Here is a 26,678-nt window from a genome sequence, read left to right on the forward strand (position 1 = left end):
ATGACAGCATTTAGGTTCAAAAAGCCTGACTGATATCATCCATCCGGAAAGTGACAGAAGTAACTATAATTACTATAATTAATTTAATTATAAACACCAGACCTGGTTACAACAAATTTCTTGAATTTTCTGTTATATCAGTATTTGTTGTCTATAACGAGATACTGTCATATAGATGTGTAGCTATAGATATATAGCTATAACCTTTCTGATTTTATAATTACTTGCCCTAGTGTTACTCTTGAGCAATTTTAAATAACTTACCTGGCAAGACATACATCACCACAAATTTAAACTGACTTTATTTTTTCCTTTGGAATACCAACCCCACAAGTCCATTTGCAGGGCTAGAACGAGTAAGGAGAGATATTCTTGTTCACAATGGCAGGGGGCTGACCCATCCTTCCATTCCTGGGCCTTGAGCTTCTAATTGGAATGTGTGTTGTGTAATGAGGTTTACTGTTTACCAGCTGCTGCTTAAAGGGGCAAACCCCCAAAACAAAATGGTATCTTTGCATTTTTATTATTTTACCTGTGGCAAGAGAGGGAACAGAAGGGCAAGATCAAGGTCAGCTTTTAGAAGCGTCTCCACACCAGGAAGTTGGTCTTCATTCATTTCCATGTCATTTTCCCATAAGGATTAGCTTTCTTCCTTAGGAAATACAGAGGAAGAAGTGACTCCTTCTTAAGGCGAATTCCAGAGAAGACTCTGTAGAGGAGGTGCCATTTGAATTGGGCCCTGGAGAGTGAGTAGAATCCTGATGGCCCAGATTGCAGGCCCAGGTGTGGCGTCTCTGCACACAGCCCACCGCCGCCGCCATCTTGGCCTGATTGTCGTGTGCGGCACCTCTGCACACGGCCCGCCGCCGCCGCCATCTTGGCCTGAGTGTTGTGTGCGGCACCTCTGCACACGGCCCGCCGCCGCCGCCATCTTGGCCTGAGTGTCGTGTGCGGCACCTCTGCACACGGCCCGCCGCCACCGCCATCTTGGGCTGAGTGTCGTGTGCGGCACCTCTGCACACGGCCCGCCGCCGCCGCCATCTTGGCCTGATTGTCGTGTGCGGCACCTCTGCACACGGCCCGCCGCCACCGCCATCTTGGTTAAGGTGGTGTCTTGCACAGCATTCTACACACGGCCGGATATCGTAAGTGTGGGTGCAGCCATCTTTCATCAGGAACTCTGGACTAAAGCACTAGGTGCAAGGCCTCTGCACGTGGCCCCCTGTGAGTCAGTGAAACTAGACCAAGCACAAAGGAAAAGAAAAGGTTAGACTTTATTTTATCACCAAGACTAAGTTTTTATTCCCTGGAATTGTTCATGGGCTTTGCGGTGACACAGGGTGGGGAGAGGTGGGGAAAGCTCTGTTCTGGGTGCTTTCAGACACCTCCAGATCTCTTCTGTGCAGGCTTCTTCCTGTGGTCAAGTCAGAATCAGTTCAGGGCAGTTGACCACCACATACCTCTTAAAGTCCAGCTGCAAACATCTCTGTCAAATTCCCAGTGCTTTTGAAACAAACATAGAGATAAATCGAGGCAAGGCTCCTTCAGCTCTCAGGGGCCAGGAGGGTGACAGCTTCAGCTGTGATTCTCAAAAAAAAAGCAGCAGTTGCTCTGATAACAAGGATGGGGGACATGTGCACATTTTTGTGGTTTCGACAAAGTTCTTATTCATGATTGCCCAACAATCTTGTTTGTCTAGATCCGTCATGGGCAGAGTGGCCTTGTCTAATGTGGATATTCTGTGAAATGTTTGGGTTCAGCAGGAAAGTGCAAGGCCTGCCTGAGGCCAGGGGCTGCCTGCCTGGTTCTCAGCTCTGAGGTCTCAGCTGAGTGGCTAGTTTGGTGCTTCAGTAGACAGCCGGGGAAGAGGAAGCACAGGAATAGACTCGGCAGGGAGGGAGCATGACCATCTGGGGAGGCACAGGGGCTCAACGGCGTGAAGCAGGAGTGAGCTTGGGCTCTAAAATTACAGCCTAGATCCCTTGGACTTAAGAGCAAAATGTCATTTATTTCTAAGCTTCGTTCCCAGGGAGTGGGTAACAGTAACTTTGTGGAGGCATTTGTGAAAACAGAGGACTTGCTGTCTGGTACCTGTGGGGAAAGTACACAGGGATGCTCCTTCTAGAGATATTCAGGAAGCGGCACCATCTTCAGCTGGACAGACTAGACAGATGGGTGGACACCCCTTAACAGGGTGTTGCTTGGTGAGCAGAGCATAGGCACAGCACAGGCAGGATTTCAGTGGCCACAGGCTCAGGCTGGGGGGAACTTTGTGTAGTGCACAGAGCAGGAGCTGGGTTCCTTCCAGGGGTTCTGGGGGGAGAATCTGTCCTTTGCCTTTTCCAGGTCCTGGAGGCACCTGCTCTCCTCAGCTCATGACCCTCTTCCTCCATCTTTAAGTCCAGCCACAGTTGCGGCTCTTTTATATTCTCATGATTCTCTCTGGCTATAACTAGGAGATGTTCCCTGGTATTAAAGATCCATGTGATGAAACTGGGCCCACCTGGGTACTCCAGGATAACACCCCCACCTCCATCTCAAGGTCCTTAGCTATCATCACATGTACAAAGTCTCTTTGTCCATGTAAGGGTATATATTCAAGATTTTGGTTATGAAGTCATGGACATCTTTGGGGGACCATTACCTTGCCTCCTCCAGTGATCTCCAGCCAATAACTAGGAAGAAACTGAGGTCCTCAGACTAACAGTCCACAAGAAACTGCATGCTGCCAGCAGCCACATGGGCCAAGAGCAGCACCTTCCCCAGACCAGCCTCAATCCAGTCCCAAAGGAGACCTTGGTTGAAGCTAAGGGTGCCTGGACTCCTGACCCACATGAATGGAGAGAGTACATGTGTGTTGCTTGAAGCACCTTTAAACACCTGACATGGTGGTAATATTATTCTACCGCAATGGTTAACTAATACATTATACAAAAGTCTAAGTGGCTTTGGTCTTGCCTGTTTTCCAAACCCATCTGCCATCATCCTCCCCTCAACCAATGCATATTAACATTCACAGAAACACACACACAAAACCACCTACAGTAAACACACATTTTCAGTTCTTTACACAAAACATATGGTTTCATGCTTCTGTGCTGTGACATTAAAAGAAGATTTCCCAAATGAAAATAAGCAAAGGCTATTTACTTTGAACTTGCTCTAGCAGGGGAGCCAACCACCATCTTTTAGGTTTGGCAGAGAATCAACGCAGAGGAGTGGGAAAGCTTTATAGTGGAGGAAACACAAAAGTTCAGATGTCCCCTGATTGGAAGCAGTTGGCCTGGAGAAGCTGGAAGTGGACTACCTCCCTCCAGTGGGGCGTCCTCTGTGACAGTTTAGGGGTGACCATTGTTTTATGCCACTGGGCCCTAAGCTGGAAATGGGGGCAAAAATTAAGGAAGCTGTCAGTTATTAAACAAGACCTGGCCATGTGGGACTGATTGTTATAGGGGTTATTGTTTGGCTTCCTGAGTTGGTTGCTAAAGATAGTAGTTGGACCTACTGTGGGTCATGGGTTGATTTTCTTTTTGTTGTTGTTGTTGCTCAGTTGTGTCTGACTCTTTTGTGACCCCATGGACTATAGCCTGCCAGGCTCCTCTGTCCATGGGATTTCCTAGGCAAGAATACCAGAGCCGGTTGCCATTTCCTTCTGCAGGGGATCTTCCCCAACCCAGGGACTGAACCCGTATCTTCTGCATTGCAGGCGGATTCTTTACCACTGAGTTACCTGGGAAGCCCTTGAGTTGGCTTTCTGGATTGCCTGTAGATTGATTTACTATATATAGTTACTATATGTGTGTGTGTGTATTTCCTTTTCTATATTGAGTCTCACAGCACTTTTTCACGTGCTGTTCTCTCTACTCAGAGTTCCCATCCCTACTCAACTGCCAAACACATATTCAACCTTCAGAACTCTGCTTCAGAGCAATGACTTCTGTGAGGCCTGCTGCGACCACCCTGCCTTTTGTAATCTCTTTGGTAGCATGTCTGCATCAGGACTGAATACCACACACCGCATTATTTTATGGGCGCATGTTTTTCTCCCCAATTTGACCATGAGCTCTATTTCTCCAGTGTCCAATCCATGGCCTAGTAACTAAGTGCTCAGTAAATGTCTGCTGAGTAGTTATAAAAGATAGCTAGGGCCAGTGACAAAGTAATATTCCTGTATTCTCCCTCCAACCCAAGGGTTTCATTTTTTCCTTAACCCGAAGCCATGGAGTCATGCAGTCTTGGAATCGGAAGGCATCTAGCTCATCTTAGGAAAGAGAAGAGGAATGATGGTGAATCTTGCCCAGACTCCCACATGGGGAAGAGTCTAGACAAGAACCCAGAGTCAAGAAAGACCCCAAGGCCTGGGTGCTTTCTGGTTTTCCATTCATCCTGGAGACCTGGGGATGCTGGAGGGCTAGAGCCAGAGTGCAGGGGTGGGGGCCTCTGTCTCAGTGAATAAAACAGATGCTGGCAACACAGAGGCTGTTGTTTATATACAAGAATGCATTCATGAATAATGGAAAATCACTCATCACCTAGAAACTACTGTGATTCACACTTTCCAAGGAATTAATAGCATAATCCAGGAAGGCACTGGACAAAAAGCTGGCACTGCAGAATTATGTGAGTGTACCGCTTTCTCTGGCTATGTTCTTATTAGCCCCACGTTCTGAAAACACAGACAGTTTTATAAATATTCAAAGTCATGGTGGTGGTGATGGAGCTCAGTCGTGTCTGACTCATTGCAGCCCCGTGGATTGTATGTATAAATTTGTTGTCATGTAAGGAGCTCAATAGGAAACACATGCCCACAGCTGTTATTTCTTTGATTTCTTTGGTCCTTAACCCAGGTGAGTGGGCATGTTCAGAACTTTTCTTTCTTTTTGAATCAATTCAAGTCCCTGTATGGTTAATTAAAAGCAATGGCATCATCTCGGCTGTGATGGAGCAGTCCCATCTCAACAATCCAACTTGCTAATTAGCAAGGGGAAGAGGGATTTGTCTGTTTTCAAATTGTCTATTCTATAACCAGTAGAATTCAGAGGAGATGCACCAAGGAAAATCCTACATGCAAAATTTTGTTTGGAAAACTCAGAATTTTGAACTGTAACTTGGATTTCTTCAGATTTGGGTCTCTTGCATTATTATTGTTGCTGCTAAGTAATAATTAATAACTGAATAATAGTTATATTAGCAATAGTAGTAGTAGTAATAATAATAGTAGGTAGCATTGTGGAATGTGTGTTCTGTCTTACACCATCATTGCACCAGGAGTGTTTGTACAACACTAGGGTTTTCTGTGGAAAATGCTTCCAGTGTCAGAGATGTATTGAAAAAGATGTACTTCCTTGGAGATTTAGAATAGTCACTAGAAAGATCCCTTTAGGAGTCATAAAATGTAAAAGAATAGTTTCTCCGTAGAAATGTTGAGCCATGTTTGATAACATATCTGTTTATATGTGGAATATCTATTAGCATCATGGAGCTGGTATTTCATGGAATAGATTTTGATATTTTAAGCACTAAAAACAACTAACTAATCATCCCAGATAAGAAAAATGAGACCCAGTGGGCAAGGTGATGTGTCTAAAGCCAAGAAGTAAATTCCATCCCTGTAAACTGCACTTCTATCTGTCTGACCCCAAAGTCCATACTCCCTCGAACTTCACACTGCATACTGTTTATAGCAGCAGTAATTACAACAGCCAAGACATAGAAGCAATCTAAATGTCCATCAACAGATGAATGGATAAAGAAGATGCGGTGCATATATATTCATTGGAATATTACTCGGCCGTTAAAAAGAATGAACTAATGCCATTTGCCGCAACATGAATGGACCTGGAGATTATCATACTAATAAGTCACGTACCAAGTAAGTGACTTACTTCACTTAGTAAGTCAGATAGAGGAAGACAAATATCATATGATATCATTTACATATGGAATCTAAAGAAAATGATTTGTTCTTGTTCAGTTGCTAAGTCATGTCCAACTCTTTTCAACCCCCTAGTGATACAAATGAACTTATATATATAAACAGAAATAGACCCAGAGGCATAGAAAACACACTTATGGTTACCAAAGGGGAAAGGGGAAGGGAATAAAAAAATTAAGCCTTGTATTTCATAAAATTTGTACATGTTGTATAGTGACATTAATGGATGGAAATTTGTGAATATGAGAGGCATAATCAGATAAAATGAAGAGAGATACGTAAGACTTCTTGTAGTAAAAATGGGAATATTCTCTCTTTTCCTTACCCCAGACCAGGCTGTTTATTTAATTAAACATGGATTTCTTCCAAAATGAAATATTTGAAGACAAAACAGTTAAGGGTGTTCGTTGCTGGAAATACGCCCAGATCTGGTTGAAAGCAGCTCAGAACAAGGGTGAAAACAGGGAAGACGGGGAGCAGTGGTGGCTTGGGGAGAAGTACACAGGCAGGCAATTTCCTGCTCTAATGTTTTTTACAAAGGCCCGCTCCCAAACGGAGATACCAACTTTGAACATTGCATGTTGTCATTTTCTACTGGGAACTTGAAGCTAATAGTGATTGTGGGCTTGTTAAGATCATGAACCTCAGGCATGTTCAATCCATTTCTGCTTTCACTCAGCAGATGCTCAATATTTACTAACAGAAGTCAGGTTTCATTGGAGACAAAACCTCTCAGCCAGCCTTCCTGTGATGTCTGTGCTGGTGTCCATATTTTACAGACGGGGAAGCCAAGGCTCAGAGAAGTTAACCAGCTTCCTGGTGAGGCAGCTTGTAGTTTCCAAATGTGGGTCATAACAAAAGTCCATGTGCTCTCTGGACCACGTGACCCAGGGCTCCCCAGGCAGGAGGAGTGTCCGTCCCCTCCCCTGGAAATTAGGTGGGTCTCAGTGACTGCCTGGACCATGACAGTGAGGCAGAAGTGACCTGTGTGACTTTCGTGGAAGGAAATAGTTTCTTCCTAACTCTTTCCGGAGCCATTCGTTCTTGGAACTCAGCCACTGTGCCTTAAGGAAGCCCAGACTACACGGAAAGCCCACAGGCAGGTGCTGTGGCTGATAACCAACCCCAGCCAGCAGGTACAGGAGCAGGGGGGCCTCCAGACAGACTCCACCTCAGCCACAGCTGGCTGCAATGCAGTGGCTGCCTCCCAGTGAGAGCCTTTAACTGAGTCCAGTCGGCCCCAGACCAATAGAAGTCATAGCACTACGAGTCGTAGTAGCAGTAATAATAAACTTAGGGGTTTTTTTTAAGTTGCACTAAAGCAGTTGGGGGCTTCCCTGGTGGCTCAGACAGTAAAGAATCTGCCTGCAATGCAGGGGACCCAGGTTTGATCTCTGGGTCGGGAAGATCCCCTGGAGGAGGGCATACTCCAGTATTCTTGCCTGGAGAATCCCATGGACAGAGGAGCCTGGAGGGCTACAGTCCACAGGGTCACAAAGAGTCACACACAACTGAGCAACTAACACTACTACACTAAAGCAGCTGGGAGCCTGGAGTGGGAAGAGGTGGGGTCGGGGGTAGGGAGAGAGGTCCGGTGGACAGTGTAGGTGAGAGCCGGTGAGCAACAAACCGGGGCAGCGATGGTGCCGGGAGAGGAGACCGCACGGCTGGCAGGGGTGCTGGTGGGCTGGTGGGGGAGAGGGAGCCATGGGGGAGGATGGGCGGGCGGTGCTGAGCTGAGGCAGGACACGTTGGGGCGGTCAGCTAGGATGCAGAACGACAGGACAGGTGCCACAGGAAGCCCCAGCCTCAAGGGAGCAAGAATGGTTCTTAAAACACAAACAATAATTATCCCCATTCAAAAAAATAAATTAATGACAGGCCAGGAAAAGATTTTTTCCCCAACTTCCGAAACAGACACATGATTAATATCAGTAATAAAAGGTAAAATTCCTGAAAATAAAATACAAAAGACACTAAACAGAGTACAAATATGAGCTGAGGCTATAAATAGGGCTACTGACAGATGGGGAAGTCAAAATTACTAACGTGTTTAGTGAAAACATGGAGACTCAGTAATTTAAAAATGCTAATAGAAAGAAAGGTACAACTTTTTATCCTGACAACAACGGTGCGGGGGTACAATGGGGCGTGTGGGAGGGGGCGTGGGGAAAGGGACACTGGCGGCCCCTCAGGGCGGAAAGGCAGGCGGAATCCGCAGAAATAAGAAGGCCCGTGGCGGGCTATCCATTTGCGGTAGCAGGTGTCAGAAGGTGCCCAGTCGCCCATCAATGGCAGACCAGACAGGCGAGCTGTGCGAACGCACTGTGGACACAGAGCAGTCAGAAGCGGCGGACCAGAGGAACACCCCGTAACACGGCTACGTCTTAAAAGTGCCGAGTGAAATCTCAGCAAGACATCGTTAATACACATTCAAAATAGGTACGCAGAAGACAACTTGACACATTTCCCGAAGATACACACACTTCCAGGGAATGACAGCAAACACACAGCAGTTACTCATGGGAAGACAAGGGGTATAACTGAGGAAGGAGCAGAGGAGGAATCAGACACGGTGAGAGATGCAGACAGAGAGAGAAGGGGAGGAGGGGAAGGAGACAGGCGAGACTGAGCCTGAAGGGACGTTTGATGCGGATGCGGGCGAGTCGGGACTGAGGTATACAGCCGGTCCCTTTCTCTGCACGTGAGGTTTCTGCACCCTCCAGGGCGGGGTCCGGGAGACGGTCCAGCAGAGGAGATACTGACGAAGTCGAGTTTGACGTGGGCCTGGGCCCTGCAGCAGTTAAAATTCAGGAAGCACATGCAGAGGTGCAACCAGAGATCGTGAGAGGGAGAATCTGGAGAGAGTGCCTGACACAGCCCAGGAAGGGTCCCTGAGGGAGGGAGATATCCCTAGGTGGGTCGTAGGGTAAGCTGGCCTGTCTAGGGGCTGAGAGCACCGGTCGCCAGTGGGCCGGAAACAGAAAAACTGAGGGGCTGCAGGATGAAGGCGCTGGGCAGGGGGCAAAGAGTGATGGGTGGGTCAAGCCTCTCTGGGGTGCTGAGTGAGCAGCGTTGGAGACGGCGTAGCACCCCTCGAGGAAAGGGCAGACACCACCTCCTGCAATAGGAGGTGTCCAGGATGTGTTGCTCTTATTAATAGCATTAATCAGTGCTCTGGGTCTGGAGGGTGTGGGTAGAGGCTGTGGAGAGCCGCAGAGGAGCACCGAGCGGTCCCTCTGCCCCTTCTGCCCCTGTCGAGGTGTGCGGGTCATCGTGCAAGCCACTTCTCATCTCTGGATCCCAGTTCTATGGGGATGAAACACCGGTGATTGTCCTTCCGTGCACCGTCCTTCTGCGGCTTCTGTCAGATGGCACACGTGGAAGTGCTTTCAGATGCCCTGCTTCTCTGAGCATAATCACTCTGACAACCACTGCTGTACTTTCTGTCTGTGGATTTTCCCTTCCTAGACATTTCATACAAACGGAAGCAAACGCTATGTGTTCTTTGCGGCTGGCTTCTTTCACTTGGTGCAGCATTTTTTTTTTTTTTTTAAAGCTCCTTTCAGTCCTTTGTTAATTTATCCTCAAATCTCTCTCGAGTGTTTACTGCTATGTCCAGGATGGGCTGTTTGGAAGAAAGCCAATCATCTTGCTCTCTGATCACTTGGGGGAATTGGACCACAGGTATTTCAGAATCCATGGATGCCTCAGAATGTCATCCACGCCCCTGACAAGGATGCAGAAAGGCAGAGTGACTTCCCCAGAGTCTCAGAGTGGCGGCAGAGGGGTGGGGGGAGGTGGGCAGAGGTAGGGTGGGGACCAGCCCTCCTGACTCTCCCAGCATCCCTGCTGCCCCCTGCAAGCCACACAGGCAGAGTGGCTGGGGTCTTCTCCCTGCAGGTCTTCTGCAGTTTTCCCCAACATTTAATTCTCACAAAGAGCTGCAGTATAATTTATCCGAGGGAGCAAGCAAAGATGGTGTGGAATAATGGAAAATAACTGAACTCAGGGCCAGGATGAGCATTTTCTTTCTGTCATTCCTCCAACTCACTGTGCAGATAAGTTCCTTTCCCTCTCTGGCCTCAGGAAAGCACAAGTCTCTCTAAGATCCCTTCCATCTCTGAGCTTCAGCAGCTTAGGTTTCAGTTCAGCAAAGAACCTGTTCTCCATTTCACAAAATGTCTTGCTCTTTATGCGTCTGACATCGTCATGGGAGCTAAACGATACCATTGCCCATCCTCATTTATACTGAGAAGCCAAAGGGGTGGCTACCGAGCTTCAGGGAGAGGAAACGGGTCTTGGGCTGCTTGCCTTGAAGACACCTGGAACCCACTGAATGGGCTCTGGCCCCACCTCTGAGGCTTCCTCCAGTCCATGGAGACACGGAACCCACTGAATGGGGCCTGGGCCCACCTCTGAGGCTTCCTCCAGTCCATGGAAACATGGAACCCACTGAATGGGGCCTGGCCGCACCCCGGGGCTCCCTTCAGCCCATGGAGAAGCACGGGCAGCAGATTCCAGGGCCCTCTCCTCTGGTTGGCAAGACTTCCGATCTCAGAAATGTGCATGGCTCCTCCGTCTTTGGCTGTTGCCTCCTGTGGGTCACCCAGGCAGGCCCCTCTTCATGGTGTAGGATGTGGAATTCTAAGCTGGGTAACAAGACCTGGAGCTGGATTTTGACTTCACTGGGAAATGCCCTGGGGCAGATATATTCAACACTTGCTCTGTACTGAAGGGTGTCTCACTAATTGCTTTTTGTTGAGGCCTACAGCAGATTCCATGCCCCCTACCCCACCCCTCTTTGTAGATCAGGAAAAAGCTGAGAGTTTAATGATGGCTCAGGCCTCTAACCCAAGCACAGGGTAGAGTCAGGGCTCCAAACTAGTCTGAATCCAGAGCCTGAGCTCTAATCTCGCATGAAGGGACACCTTCCACTGTGATCTGGGAAGTATCTGTGTATGTTAGCTGCTCAGCCATGTCCGACTCTTTGGAACTCCATGGACTGTAGCCCTCCAGGTTCCTCTGTCCATGGGATTCTCCAGGCAAGATAATGGAGTGGGTTGCCATTTCCTTCTCCAGGGGGTCTTCTCAACCCAGGGATTGAACCCGGGTCTCCTGCATTGCAGGTAGATTCTTTACCATCTGAGCCACAGGAAGAGCGCTAACCAAATGCCAAGCCGGCCAGCCATCCAAATCAGCATCTACAAAAGACGAGAGAAGAGGACAGGTCAGCTTCTAATGCATGCTTAAAGTTTGACAATCCATGCTCCCAAGTGGTGAGCCTGGAGTTAAAACTCAGTTCTGACTGCACAGCTCAGTGCTGGTACCACTGAGGCAACCTGCAGCTCAGCGCGACCTCCATCCATCCAGGCAGCGGGTAGGAGCTGCCTGGGAAGCATGGCACACTTTGTCACTTCGAATACACATACATTTCCAGGGCCTGGCAATGAATTTTATAAAAGCCACCCCCACATCACCCCAAAATCAATTAGACATATTTCTTAGACTCTAGAGGAGTGTTGGAGAAGGAAATGGCAACCCACTCCAGTATCATTGCCTGGAAAATCTCATGGACAGAGGAGCCTGGTGAGCTGCAGTCCATGGGGTCACAAAGAGTCAGGCACGATTGAGCGACTAACACACTTAAGAGGAGTGCGTCAGCTGCAGTCTTTTCCTCAATCCAGTGGAAACAGCAGCAGTAACTCCATGCCTTGGCAATTCTCAAGGCATCACTGAGCAGCTGATCCTGCTTGTATCTACTTAAGAGGTGTGCCTTCCCCCCACTCTGATGGTGTGAGACTCCTGGGGATATCATGACACCTGATTTGGTGGTTCAAGAAGTTCTATATCATGTTCTGACTTGCTGGAAGGGATTAATTGCAGAGATTCGGCTTAGTAAGAACTGACCCTTTCTGTTAGTGGCAGGAATTCATTCATGTACCTATTAATTCCGTCCCACCTCCTCTTTGCTGGAGACTGAAGGCAATGGTGAGCAGAAGAAGATTCGGGGTCTGCACTCATGGGGCTCCCCAAACACACCCACTGGCAGAATCATCCGACACGCCAGGAGCTGGAGACAGGGGAGGGGCTATCTTAGGGACAGGGGGTGTCTGCTGCAGGTGGACCAGAGCCCTGAGCTTTGAGAAGGAGGTGACATTGATCAAGAAGACCCAAGAGTGAGCTTCTGTGCCAGATCACACAGGGCCCTACGGGCCAGAGGAGAGATTTGGCTCTTCATTCTCAAATCACTGAAAACCCAAATAAAAGGTTTTAAGCAGGAGTAAGGATGGAAGATGGTCTTCCCTGGTGGCTCAGATGGTAAAGAATCTGCCTACAATGCAAGAGACCTGGGTTCAATCCCTGGGTCAGGAAGATCCCCTGGAGAAGGAAAGGGCAGCCCACGCTAGTATTCTTGCCTGGGAAACCGCACAGAGAAGCCTGCAGGTTACTGTCCACGGGGTTACAAAGAGCTGGACATGACTGAGCGACTAAGCACGCACGCACGCAAGGATGGTAGATATAGTCAAATATATGTTGTAAAGTAAGGTAACCAGGGAAGATAGAACTTGAAAGCTGGAATACAAGCAGGTTCCTGGGTCTGGAACGACCAAGATCTGAGTTAGCACTAAGTCTGGTCCAGATCATCACGCCCCCACGCAGGGGAAACTTGGGGTGCAGGATTCTGATGGTACATGCACCTTGCCTTGGTGTCTTAGAGAGGACACTGTTTTTATTTTCTTTTTTGTTTTGGGGATACAGTTTTAATAAGTAACAGAAATTCCAAATCAAACTGGCCTAGACAATAAAAGAGAGTGGATTTAGGACCAGTGGAACAGCACCACCTGTTTCTCTGCAACTTCCTTTATTCTGCTCATCTCTATGTGTCTGCTTTCATCTCATATTGGCTTTTCTCATGCTGGGGAGACAATGGCAGTCATCAAGTTCCAAGTTTTGCATTTTTAAACCACAGATAAGGAGCCTGTTTCTCAGAATTGCCTGTAAAATCCTGAGTTCATAAGGCACTCCCTGTGGCTGGGAGAGAAATCAGGGATCTCTTGGCCTATGCTGGTCAACACAGTGAAGAGGGGAGAATTAATCTTTCTGGTTAAGTGCCCCTGCATCTTAGGAAAGAGATGCAAACTCACTTCCAATCCCAGGGGCAAAGTGGGTTGGGTAATGGAAGGGCAAACACGGTGTCCTGCATGGTGAACGTGTGTCCCTCTGCTCTTCCCGTCAGTTGTCTGTTTACATCCCCATTTCAAATTCTTCAAAGAAGGAACCCACGTCAGCCAGTTTCCATCACCCTTGTTTAAATTCTTCGACCAGGCTGGAGCTTGATGTCCCCAAAGAAGGGCCCTGCCCTGGTCTGCCCTGCTGCTTCGACTCAGACTGTAGGGAGTCACTTTGTAAAGATCATGAATACCCCAGCTCAGAGCTACAGCCTGAGGTCTCAGCCGAAGTTATGGGTGCAGCAGGCACCTAGAGCAAATCCTGCAGAGGGTGGGCTTCCTCCATTGCTGTTGTGTAGTCTCTAAGTAGTCTCTTTTGTGACCCCATGGACTGTAGCCTACCAGGCTCCTCTGTCAATGGGACTCTCCAGGCAAGAATACTGGAGTGGGTTGCCATTCCCTTATCCAGGGGGTCCTCCCCACTCAGAGATCAACCCCCCAGGTCCTCCATTGCTGGCATCTCTTGCATTGCAGGCGAATTCTTTACCACTGAGCCACCAGAGACACCTCCCTTCATTAAATCCCAAGCTGGATGACCACTAGGTGGCGCTGTCGAAGATCATCAAATTATCAACTGGGCATGGGACCAAACTACCTCCTTGCTACTTTGAAACTTTAACTACAGTATTATTTAATGATTCCCTTTAGTCTGTGGAAGATGCCCTCTGTGAGATCAGTATTTTTCATTCCATTAATTGTTTCAATATTGTCTGCTGGGAAAAAGACTTGGCAGCATTTCAGAGCTGGGGAGCAATCAAAGCAGATTCTGCTGCCGCCCCCACCCAGCTGTCTTGCTTATGTCGTATTTTTACTTAAGGCCACAGGATGTGAAAGCCAGAGTGCTCCTTTGAGATGCAGAGACTGAGGCACAGAAAAGGGAAGGGACTGAACGATGAAGACATGGGGATTAGAGGAAAAAGCAAGTCGGACCCCAGGGGCCTTACCACCAGCGCCAGTCCCTTTTTTCTCCTCACTGAAGTCTCCTCAAGTGTTAATGACAATGCCTTTCACACGCTGGGCTGCATCCTGCCCCGTGCTTTCCCCTGCTGGCTCTGTCTGCTGCACATTCCTACCGACGTCTCAGAGGCCCCTGGGAGCCAGCCACTCTGCAAGGCTCCCCTGACCCCCAGCATCCTGAGACTGGACTCCTCCCCACCTGTGCTCCTCTGTTACTCTGCGCGGTCTTCCCTCCAAACCTCGTGAAACCTGACAGGACATGGTCATACACTGCACACCCTTTTCCCCAAATGCTGCTTCTTAAGGGCAAGGACCCTCCACTCACTCATATTCCTATGAATATCTAGTTTTAGGCACTGTGGAGGCTCAGACAACGGGTGCTGGATAACTGAATAGGTGAGTCATTAATAACTGAAATAAGCAAATAGAACTTATACACACATGGTCATTTCATACAAAGGAACGTCTCTCTGCAAAGGGGTTTAAAAAACAGAGAAACACTGTTGAAAAGACCATGTGTGACCTCGAGATGCTGACAAGCGAAGATGTCTGACAGACATGGACTGAAAGGTGTGTCAGAGAGTATACAAAGAAAGATCCTATCCTTCTCAAGCAAGAAGGAATCGTCTCTTCAATGAAATGGATGTGTGAATGGATATGTATCTATTATAGTATAAGCATGTGTTATGTGTGAGTCTATATTTAACCACAGTTTAAGTTATGAATTAGGCTCAGGTTTTCCCTTAACGCTGCTCACTGACTTTGTGCTGCACTTAGACCACACCTAATTCACTGGCTGAGGCCCTGCGTGACCTGGACCCCAGCTGCCCTGTGCCTCAATCCATTCTTCCCTGTCCTCCACACTCCAGCCACTCTGCTTGAGGGCTGAATGCACTTAGCTTGATCTTCCTCAGGCCTTTGCTTTTTCTCATCAGCTCATTCTTACCCCATGCTTTATAACGTCTGACTCTTCTATATCATTGGATCTCAATTTCAGAGACAGACGCGCTCTGATCACCCTCTCCAGAGCAGCCCTCTTCCGAGCCACTGCCCCCTTCTCTACCTGTGGGATGCTGCTGTCTATTCACTTGCATACTTCCTGTCTGCCTTCATCATTGGAATATAAAGTCCATGAGAGGAGAGACTGTGTCCTGTTGCCTTACCCTGGGATCTAGCAGAGTATTGCAGCACACTAAAGGACATCAGTGAGCATATGCAGAAGGAATAAAGCATAGACGTAATGTAAGCCCCTAGTATTGTGAGAATCGTATATCAAACTCTTTATAGCAGTTATATCTGGGGATGGAAGGAGGAGGAAATTATAGTGTTTTTATTTTACTTGACAATGCCTAATAAATATTTCACAAGAACACATTTGGATTTGGTGAGAATCAATTTTTTTAAAAAAATGTTTTGTTTTCTGTTTTTATTACTTTTTTACATGAAGCTATTATTTTTTTCCTGGAATTGTGATCTAGACATGGCCTGACAAACCTTTAAGCGTAAATAGGAAAGGTCCTCCGATGATGTAACACGGGTCATGTCCTGGACGCCCTTGAAAGCTTTCACAGGCACAATGAAAGGAAAAAATAGAATCATGTTGCTGGAAGGGACCGGCTGTTAACCTAGTCCAACTCCCTTAGTTTAATAATGAGGGAACCTAGGCTCCGGGAGGCAGGTGCTTCAAAAGCAAAGAGATAGATAGATGGTGAGTTGGAGTTCTGACCCTGTAGCTAATTCCTGGGTAAACTTGGACTGGTTCTCTCTAAGCCGATTTTCTATACTCTAAAATGTGAGGGGGGTTGTCTTGCTGACCTCTAAGGATCTGTTTTGGTCTACCAACTCATGTTCCTACTGATGACTCAAACAAGTCCAGCATGACAAACCCAGACTGCTGTTCACAGTCACCCAGTCGTGTCTGACTCCTTACGGCCCCCTGGACCATTTTCTTGTGGCCCTCTGGGTTACCATTTCCTTCTCCACAGGATCTTCCTGACCCAAGAGTTGAACCCACGTTCCCTGCATTGCCAGATGGATTCCTTGCCACTGAGCCACCTAGGAAGCCCCCCCACCCCCCCACCCCCTATAAAGAAGCAAACCAAACCAAATCAGGTGCCACAATGTTGTATCGAAGCAGACCCATAGGTAGTTCAGAGGTCGGAATTAGCAGATGGGGGCTTCAACACAGCTGTGAAAAATATGTGAAGAAAATACGGTGGAAAAGGTATAGAAAAGACACTTGATGGAAATTCAGGTCTACAGGAAAAATAAGAGAATATCAGACACTACAAATATGTACATAAATATATGAAAAATCTTATTCTGTACATTTTTTCATTAAAACATAATGACTGTAGAAAGCAAAAATAACAGTATTGTGGAGTCTGTAAAATCTAAGTGAAATATAGAGTACAAAATCAGGAAGGAATGAATGGAATATATATGCAAAAATTTATAACAAAATGTTGGTAAAATGAATCTAGAAGTATCTAAAATATGACCAAGTGAAGTTTATCTCAGGACTCCTGGGGTGTTTTCAGCATTTGAGAAACAATCCATGGTAATTCACCAGATTAAGAGTATCAATCAATTATACCTCAATTAAAAAAGAGTATCGATAAGAAAAATCATCTGACCATTTTAATGAAGGAATAAAAATTATTTTATATATTTTAATAAGTATTCATGATGATAATCAGCATCAATGAGAAATATATAGTAACCATCTACAAACCCCCAGCTGTCATCACACTTAATCATAAAATAGGGAATGCTTGTCTTCTCTCATTGTTTGTAAGGCAGAGATGCCCATCCTCCCCTTTCATACCCAACCTCGAACTGGGCATCTTAGAGCAATGGGCAAGGAACGGGAAGAAGACAAACATTAGAAAGAAGGAATTCAAACTCTTTATTCTCATGGGTATGGTTGTATCTACAGAAAAACCTAAGGCCTCTAAAAAAAGAAGAAGAATATAACAGATAAGTGAATTTCATAAGGTCAACTTGCTAAACAATCGAGTATCCATATTAAAAAAAATGAAATCTCTACCTCAGTCATATAGACACACTATTTAGTATACATTTTAAATGAATCACAGACTAAATTTTAAAATCTTTAGAGCCATTAAAAGTTGCAAAAGAACACATGTTATATATATGCCACTTTCACATAGGCAAAGGTTTCTGAGGACACAAAAGCACGAACCCTATAAAAGAAATCGAGAGAAAAACTGGGCTTCGACACGCTGTTGCTTCAATGTACTCATCAAATGACATCTGTAAGTAAAGTGACGGGTAAGCTGCAGGCTGGGGAAGAAAGAGTCAGAGCAGTGCCTACGTGACAGAAGACTTAAGTCTTTGAGAAAATCCACACAATAAAGAACACTTAAAAAAATCAATGATGAAAAGCCAGACCCACAGACACTTCCTGACAGCACTTTTGTGCTGAGTGAACTCCGGTGGCTTCCAAGAAGGCACCAAGGCAGACCGCAGAAAGACTCCAAGGTGTGTTGCTATTCACAAGTCTCCACAGGTGAGGCTGAAATCAGAGCCAGAGACAATGCCACCTGGGGCACCAAACGCATCTTTGACAGACAAGTTCAACTCCCATGCACACTCCTGTGGCGCTCAGGGAATTAAGCCGAATGAAGCTGCCGCCAGTGTATCTTCTGAGTTTAACTTTTCCTTAAGAACGTGGGGGACTAGAAAGGAAGAGAGAAGCCCAGCAGAAGGGGCAGGAGCTGGGCCATAAGGTCAGGACCCTAAGTAACTAATAGGAACACGTGGCTGCAAACAGGAGGATGAGGGCATTTCTGTTGACTTTTTAGTAAGGGTGAGCACAGAGACTGGAAACATGTAGAATGAGCTACGCTGGGTCAAAATCATCTCCTTAGCAAAACAGCTCACTAAATAACAAGAAATAAATGAAGTTCATCCAAGCGAAGAGGAAGCCAGCAAAATCAATAATGTAAACAAAAACTGCCCATTCTACTTGCTATTCCTATAGTGCAGTGAAGTCGCTCAGTCGTGTCCGATTCTTTGTGACCCCATGGACTGTAGCCTACCACACTCCTCCATCCATGGAATTTTCCAGGCAAGAATACTGGAGTGGGTTGCCATTTCCTTCTCCAGGGGATCTTCCTGACCCAGGGATCAAAGCCAGGTCTCCCACATTGTAGGCAGATGCTTTACCATCTGAGCCATATTCCTATAGGACAGTGCAAAATGATTTTAAATGAGAACATTTAGGAGGCTATACACTATAATTTGGGCTTCCCTGGTGGCTTAGAGTCTGCCTGCAATGCAAGAGACCCGGGTTCAATCCCTGGGTTGGGAAGATCTCCTGGAGAAGGGAATGGCTACCCACTCCAGTATTCTTGCCTGGAGACTTCCATGGACAGAGGAGCCTGGCATGCTACAGTCCATGGGGTCATGAAGAGTCAGACATGACTGAGCAACTAACACTTTCACTTTGACTTCACATTATAATTTAGGTTTAAAAAATAAATTTAAAAAACATTTGACTACGGTGATGGGAGAAGGGTGTTCAGTGAGAAGTTAAAAATGTACAAATGTCTTTAAGAGGATAAAAATTAACATAGAAATATTTAATAATAACTGAAATTTAATTAAAATATATTTAAATATTTATTTAAAAATAAGGGTATTTACTAAAAAAAAAAAAATAGATACAAAATAGGTTCCATATATCAGACAATAAGGGAATTACAGGCTCATTCATCTCTGAAGAAAAAAGAGAAGGAAGCATCATCTCATGGTTTCCAGGGGCCTGGAATCTGCAGTGGCTTCTCTGGGTGGTTCTGGCTAAAGGTCCCTCAGGAGGTAAGCATTGAGTGCATGGCCACCATCATCTCAGATTCCAAGTTCACTCATGTGACTGTTGGATGGCAACCTCAAGGAGTTGCTAAGGCTAAGAACTGAACTAGACCTGGGAACACAGATGATGACAGCAGTCGTGTTGATACTGATGACAGTGATGAAGATGATAGGGATGAGGAGCATCATGAGAATGATGGTGGTATTAATGAAGATGATAACGAGGAGGACGGAGAGGATGAGATGATGGAGACGGCGAGATGATGGAGATGATGGAGATGGTGAGATGATGGACACAGGGAGATGATGCAGACGGTGAGATGATGGAGACGGGGAGATGATGCAGATGGTGAGATGATGGAGATGGGGAGATGATGCAGACGGTGAGATGATGGAGATGATGGAGACAGTGAGATGATGGAGATGGGGAGATAATGCAGATGGTGAGATGATGCAGACGGTGAGATGATGGAGATGATGGAGACGGTGAGATGATGGACACAGGGAGATGATGCAGACGGTGAGATGATGGAGACGGGGAGATGATGCAGACGGTGAGATGATGCAGATGGGGAGATTATGGAGACAGGGAGATGATGCAGATGGTGAGATGATGGAGACGGGGAGATGATGCAGATGGTGAGATGATGGAGACGGGGAGATGATGCAGATGGTGAGATGATGGAGATGATGGAGATGGTGAGATGATGGAGACGGGGAGATGATGCAGATGGTGAGTTGATGGAGACGGGGAGATGATGCAGATGGTGAGATGATGCAGACGGTGAGATGATGGAGACAGTGAGATGATGGAGACGGGGAGATGATGCAGATGGTGAGATGATGCAGACGGTGAGATCATGGAGATGGCGAGATGATGGAGACGGCGAGATGATGGAGACGGTGAGATGATGGAGATGGTGAGATGATGGAGACGGTGAGATGATGAAGATGGTGAGATGATGGAGATGATGGAGATGGTGAAATGATGGAGATGGTGAGATGATGGAGATGGCAAGATGATGGAGATGGCAAGATGATGGAGACGACAAAATGTTGAAGACAGCGAGATGATGGAGATGATGGAGATGGTGAGATGATGGAGATGGTGAAATGATGGAGATGGTGAGATGGTGGAGATGATGGCAATGATGGAGACGGTGAGATGATGGAGATGATGGAGACGGTGAGATGATGGAGATGGTGAAATGATGGGGATGGGGAGATGATGGAGACGGTGAGATGATGGAGACGGTGAGATGATGAAGACAGCGAGATGATGGAGATGATGGAGATGGTGAGATGATGGAGATGATGGAGATGATGGAGACAGTGAGATGATGGAGATGATGAAATGATGGAGATGGTGAGATGATGGAGATGATGGAGATGATGGAGACGGTGAGATGATGGAGATGATGGAGATGATGGAGACGGTGAGATGATGGAGACGGTGAGATGATGGAGATGGTGAGATGATGGAGACGGCGAGATGAACACCATATGGGCAGGACAGTGATGATGATGGTGTTGATGATTATGCTGGTGCTGGGGATGATAATAAGGATGATGGGGATGATGAGATGATGGTGATAAGATGACCATCACAGGCATAACAATGAGGGTGATGATGATGATGTTAATTATGATATGCTGGGGATGGTGAGGATGATAATGTTACTGGTGATGATGTTGCTGCTGCTGCTGATGGGAATGATGGTATCTTGATAATGACGATGGTGATGTGATGGTGAAGATGATGGTGGATAGGAATTGAGCATAGCTTCAGTGCCAAGCCAGAGAAGGCAATGGCACCCCACTCCAGTACTCTTGCCTGGAAAATTCCATGGACGGAGGAGCCTGGTAGGCTGCAGTCCATGGGGTCGCTAAGAGTCAGACACAACTGAGCGACTTCACTTTCACTTTTCACTTTCATGCATTGAAGAAGGAAATGGCAACCCACTCCAGTGTTCTTGCCTGGAGAATCCCAGGGACGGGGGAGCCTGGTGGGCTGCCGTCTATGGGGTCGCACAGAGTCAGACACGACTGAAACGACTTAGCAGCAGCAGCAGCAGTGCCAAGCACTCTGGTTAGATATTTACATATTTTGCTGCATTTTCTTCAAAACTCTTAGCACAGTTACCACAATTATCTGCATGTTTGTGCAGAGTTGAGATTTAGAGAGTTTATGGAAACAACTCGAAATCACATTCCCAGCCAGTTGTGAAGCGTAGATTTTACTGTTAGCACTTTTGCTCCACAGTGGGATCTGCCAACCACTTTGCTCAGCTGCCTCACTGTGCCCTGTTCCCAAACGTGGTCTGCTCTTAGAGAAGGATGTGACGTGTGGGCGGGGGTGGCGCGCAAGGAGGCCTGCAATTCTACAGAGCAGGACAAGTCTGAAAAAGCATCACAGAGACGTGCGTTTCACATAACCTTCAAACAACCAAGAGAAACAGAAGTAGTGGCGCAGTCATTCCCAGCAGAGCCAACTGGAAATAGACGACAGTGAGGGGCCGTGGTCCTGATTGGGACAATTTGAAACAATTACGGCTGCGATGGGAAATAAAGCTGCAAAGGCTGTTTTTGACCAGGGGGTTATAAGCTCTGAGTTCCTGGTAAGAGACTTGGAGTTTATGGTGCCTCTTATTTGTTGGGTTTGATTCAAGGTTAGGGCTAGCTCATGATGAAAAATGTAAAGGGCCTTGACTTCAGACCGTAGGCACCACGGGGCCCACTGCTCCAGCGCTCAGCCAGAAGAAGCACCACACAGATCTTTCAGGTTGCTTCACCTAAATTCCTCCTCCAGCATGATGCAGTGAATCTTAAACATGTTTGATTTTTTTCTGGGGCCTCAAGGTCTCACCTTGCAACTCATTTTGTGAGAAGCCATGAAATCTTGTAAGAACACAAAGTAAGTTCAGGCCTATGGCAGTCTAACCCACGCAGAGAAAAGTGACTTTGCTCCAACTGAAGCAACAAAATCTGCAGGAATTCTTCCACATCCAATTACCACATCCAATTAATTCCCATAACTAAGCAGAACATGTCCTTTTTCATTTTGTCTCAGAGAACTCATTTGGGTCACTTTGCTGAATTAAAATTTTTTCCCAAGGCATGAGGATAAGAAATTCTCTACAATGCACTCCCATGTAGTAGATTTTCCAGAACAAAGTCGAGTCTGCCCTAAAAACGGTCAATTTGGTCTCCTCTCAGAATAAAGAATTGACTCACTTTTTGTTTTTAAAAACTTGTCTCCTATCTTCAAAATTTTGTAATCCAGTCTAAGCGAGGGCACCTGATTACTTTAACAACCTTAAAGGTAGTCTGGGGGAAAAGTAAAGTTCAGTATTGTAGGCATGAGTGTCTGTTCTGGATGTCTGGGTCTGACTTAGGGCATGGGGTGGGGCGCATGTTCACCCCCAGGAACTGCGTGTTCACTGAGGCCGAGGTAGAGGGTGATCCTCCTGGGGCAGCAGCGGGTGGGGAGTCCTCCATGGAGGACCACACGCTGACTCCTCCTTGTCTCTTCCATGTGAGGTGATGAGAAGGTTCTTGATGGGAGGAACCTGGTCTCATTCCACCATGTGACCTCAGCCTGTACTGGGCCCTGAGGCTGGTCTTCCATAGAAGGAGATAGAAAAGGAGGAAGAAGGACCAAGATGAGAGAAGAAATAAGAAACAAAGAAGTCTCATGCTGTCCATCCAAAGGGGACCAGACCACCACCACCCCCCCGCCCACCTTAGCCAGTTGTATTCCTTTCTATAATCTTAAGACTCAAACTCCCCACTATCATCTAAGCAACCCCCCACCCCCCGTCCTGTGGACCCAAGAGTGCCAGAGGACAGTAATAATAGCTAACGTTCAATATGTACATATGAGCCCCTGTGTGTGCAACACTATACTTTTCAAAGAGTGGGTACCTCTTTTCCCCCACTGAATCAGGGGCTGTTTGCACACACAGCAAACCCTAAGAGAGATGCTCAGATTGGCGATGGGGGCGGGAGGGGCAGAGCTGACAGGCGAAGCCCATTCGGCTGGATCTCAAATGTGTTTGGAACGTGATTTCTCTAAACCTGCCTGATAATGAAAGTCAGCAAAGGCACTTTTGAAACAACAACAACAAAAAATCAGCCAAGGCACTTTACAGATGCTAGGGTCCCTCAGCTGGGGATTCTGGGATTCATGTTTGGAGAATGTTACAGGAACCCGATGCGAAGTAAGATCCCCCAGAATCCTGGGGCTGAAACCCCGCGGATGGGATGGTTACGGAGGTTTGCAGGTTTCCTCCCACGGGGCTCCCTTATACCGGCCGGCGGCCGGCAGGGGGCAGCAAAGAGCTTCCATGTGTCGACATCCTCCGCGCACACATCCGTGTGGCTGTGATGGGAGCCCGTGGAGGCATCGCGCGGGTGACCGCCTCGGAGCATCGGTTGGAGGCTGGTCGGTGGGCAGGGCACAGGTGGGCTTGCAGCTGCAGAAGATGGGCAGTTCCTAAACAGAATAGCCCCCCCCCCCCCTTGTTTTCGGAAGCTCGCTGTAGCAGTTGCAGGGCAGGTTCTGGCAATGAAATGGGGTGGTTGGGGGAGACGGGGTAGCCTGTTAGAAAGGGTCTTCCTCTTCTTCTGCCAGGCAAGCAGCTTCCCTTCCAGGCCAAATGGGAGGTGCAAAATGGGAGGAGTGATAGGATCCACTTCATACGTTGTTACTGAATGAATTAATCTACTTAAAGTGCTTACTGTGATGTCTGCCAAGTGCTTAACTATTAAGTGTTAAGATTAGTAATATCTTCACTGTAATTACAGAGACATTTGTGGTCTGGTTCACAGGACGGTGGTGAGAGGCTGAACGCCAGGTGGGAGGTGGTTGGGCCATTCTCTGAGACCAGACAGAGCAGTTTTGTGGGGAGGCAACAGCCTGCTCCCCCCAGGGGCAGGCAGGCCCATCTGGGGCCCCGTCCACCTGAGAAGGGAGACTCTGGATCTGAGAGTGGACAGTGACGAGAAGGAGCCTGTGTCCAGAAGGTCATCAGAGTCCTCCAGAGAGATGACCGAACAGACGAGTAAACGTGGGTTAGAATGAACATGGAGAAGAGGAGAGTGAGACAGGAACTGCCATTCAAGGGTTTAAGGCCCCTCCCTGGGCAGGTATGGTAGGACCAGTGAGCCTAGGCTGGCGTGAAGGGGACAGGTGAGGACAGCCTCCCAGGAGTCAGGAGAGACAGGTTTCCAAGGAGAAAGCACAGAAGTCAGGCACGATGTGGCGGGAGAGGGGAACAGTGCCAGGCAACGCGCCAAGGACAGCCGTGGGCAGGCAGAGGCCCGGCCGCAGTGACCCCAGGAATGGGCAGGGCAGAGGAGCCGCTGGTGGATGCCAGAGACACGTAAGGGGAAGTTGGGAGCCCAGCTGAGGCCGTATCCTAAATGCCACCCTGTGGACACGGGAGACTTACACATAATAACATTAAAGGCCGCTGATGTTCATCACTGCTAAGCCGTGGTCACTGTTCCAAGCACAGTATTGAGGGTGGTGGATGGGCCATTTCAACAGGTTACTCAGTTTTCCTGGGTCTCTCCCATGTATACAGGAGAAATCATGTTACTAAACATTGGTTTTCCTCCTGTTAGTGCCTTTTATGGGGTTCTCAGCCGAAAGCCTAGGAGGGTGGAAGGAAATGCCTTTTCCTCCCCTATATACTCTTACCTTAGAGACAGTGTTCAACGTGAATACACCTTCCATTTCCTTAATCTTGTTAAGTTGCTCAGTCCTTTCCTCTCCTTTAGGATGTACATGTGTTGAATCTCATTGCTAGATATTTTGAAATTGAGCCATTTTTTTTTCTTTTTGTAGAAATATGTTGCCATTTCAAATAGATCCCTCATGAAGGCCACTGACCTTAAAGCTAAAATGGAGCTTTAGGTTAGAGTCTACCAGGAGGACTATTCCATAGCAGCTGTCACGTATCTTGAGCATAAAACACCCCTGATGATCTAACTCTCCTCTCTGTGATTCTTCAGGGCCTCTCTTTGTTCTCTGAGTTTCAGGCTTTTCTGAGTCTGTCCAGGGCCCTTCACACTCATCATCTCATCTCCAAACTCATCCCTTATCTGTCTTCTCTTCTAAGCCTCTCATATCCAGCCAATCACTGTAGCTTGATAATTTGTCATCTCTAAATGTTTCTTTAATCCAATCCTGTGAGTTTCCATATTTAGAATCCTTGTCTCAGCTCAAGCTCCTGGCTCTCATGGACTAGAGTGAGGTCTCTGAAATAGCAATTGCCAGCTTCAGTGTCCTTGGGGTAGGACGTGCTCCCCAAAATGAGGAGCCCCGTTTGCCTCCTTCCCCTCCAAAAGGCTCTGCAAGATGAGCAGATGGCTCTGACCCAGGGTCCTTTCAAACTACTGCTTTTCTGCGGGACCCAGAGTGCATGAGGTTTTGTGTAGCCCCTTCAAGAGCAGATTCTTTTTCCTACAGCCCACCAGATCTATCATACAAAAGCCCCCTGGCCTTCAAATGTTCCAGGGGCTCGTCTTCCTTGCTCAGGATCCCTTTGCTGGGAGCCCAGTGTGGAGGCTGGAGACCCCGCACTCCTTGGGGAGGACCTCTGCAATTGTGGTTATCCTCCTGTTGGTGAAGATTGCAGTTGACAAATTCTCAGTCAGCTACCAGTATTTAGTATCTTCTGGGAGGTGAGAGGGCATTTACTGGGATCTCATTGCACATTAAATTTACATAAAAAGGTTGAAGGCTTCCCAGGGGGCTCAGCTGTAAAGAATCTGCCTTGCCAATGCAGGAGACTTGGGTTCTATCCCTGGGTCCAGAAGATCCCCTGGAGTAGGAAATGGCAACTCCCTATTCTTGCCTGGAAACTCCCATGGCTGGAGAAGCCTGGTGGGCTACAGTCTATGGGGTCACAAAGGGTCGGACACGACTGAGCAACTGAGCATGCAGAGAGGTTGAACACACTTCATATACTTGTTTGGCTTTTGGATAAAATTTTTTGGAAACTGATTAGTCAATTTCTTGCTCATTTTTTATTGAATTTTCTTTCTTTTTCTTACTGATTTAAAAGATTTCTTTATTCTGAGTATGAGTCCTTCATAAGATATAATCATCTCCTCCTATCCATGGTTTGCACAGTTCTTCTCTTACTGGAGTGTTTTGATGAATAGCAATTCTTAATTACATCCTAGACAAGTTATCTTTAAAAAAATACTTAATAGTTTATGAATGTTTTTCCTGCTTAAAAAAAAAACACCTTTTTTTTAAGATATCTGTATCATAGCATTAAGCCATTCTTCAAGTTACCTTTTAAGAATGTATAACAATTTCTCCTTATATTTAGATCTATAATTTATCTGGAATGAATTTTATGGATCCAACATAGAAGGAATCAATATTCAGAGTTTTAAAATATGGATATCCAATTTATCCAGAATAATTCATTTATTTGATTGCATGTGTGTGTGTGTGTGTGGAGAAGGCAATGGCACCCCACTCCAGTACTTTTGCCTGGAAAATCCCGTGGACGGAGGAGCCTGGTGGGCTGCAGTCCATGGGGTCGCTAGAGTCGGACACGACTGAGTGACTTCACTTTCACTTTTCACTTTCATGCATCGAAGAAGGAAATGGCAACCTGCTCCAGTGTTCTTGCCTGGAGAGTCCCAGGGACCGGGAAGCCTGGTGGGCTGCCGTCTCTGGGGTCGCACAGAGTCGG

Source organism: Bubalus bubalis, chromosome 15 (genome assembly GCF_019923935.1).
Source record: "Bubalus bubalis isolate 160015118507 breed Murrah chromosome 15, NDDB_SH_1, whole genome shotgun sequence".
Lineage (NCBI taxonomy): Eukaryota > Metazoa > Chordata > Mammalia > Artiodactyla > Bovidae > Bubalus > Bubalus bubalis.